A 676-nucleotide genomic window follows, 5' to 3' on the forward strand; every position below is an offset into this window, starting at 1 on the left:
CTGCACAGCAATTTCATTTGCTTATAGGATTTTTTTTTTCTGGGTGGGTTCTTGAGTGCTCTGGGAACCCTGCAGCAGGCAGGCTTCAGCACCAATGCAGTTCCATCTTTCAGAAGGCAACTGTGTAATTTCTGCTTTTGTAAGACCTTCAGTATGCTTTCAGAGTGCTTAGGCAGAAAGGTGCTATAGAAGTGTAGTCCCTCCTGCTGCTGCTGCTTCTACTGGAGTGTCTATGATGAGAAAGGATTTACTGTGTCTGCAGTTTGATTCAGCAGCAATTTCAGTGTGATACTAACAGCTAGAAGCATCAGAGTCTTTTTCTTCTCTGCGAATTAGCATATGGTAGTTAGGAGCATATGTGGTGAGGGCTGGGGCAGAGGATGGCCAGTGGGGAGAAGGAGGAGCAGGTTCCAGCCCAGATCACCTCCGCGATGCTCGTGAGTCACGGCCTGTAAGTGGCTCCTGCTGAGTGCCACATGCCAGATGATGAGTCATGGAGCACGAGAGCACAGAAATGGGAGAAATTGGCTCGGTCACTGTCCAGCTCCTGTGTTAGCTGGTATAGATCTGCTGCTTGAGCTATTTCTGATGTCTTCTGTAACTCCAAATGCCCAAAGCAGCTGGAGCTTCTTTTCCTCTGACTGGGAGGCAGTACCTGCCTCATGCTCATTGTGTC

This window comes from Phaethon lepturus, unplaced genomic scaffold, assembly GCF_000687285.1.
Source record: "Phaethon lepturus isolate BGI_N335 unplaced genomic scaffold, ASM68728v1 scaffold3512, whole genome shotgun sequence".
Taxonomy (NCBI): domain Eukaryota; kingdom Metazoa; phylum Chordata; class Aves; order Phaethontiformes; family Phaethontidae; genus Phaethon; species Phaethon lepturus.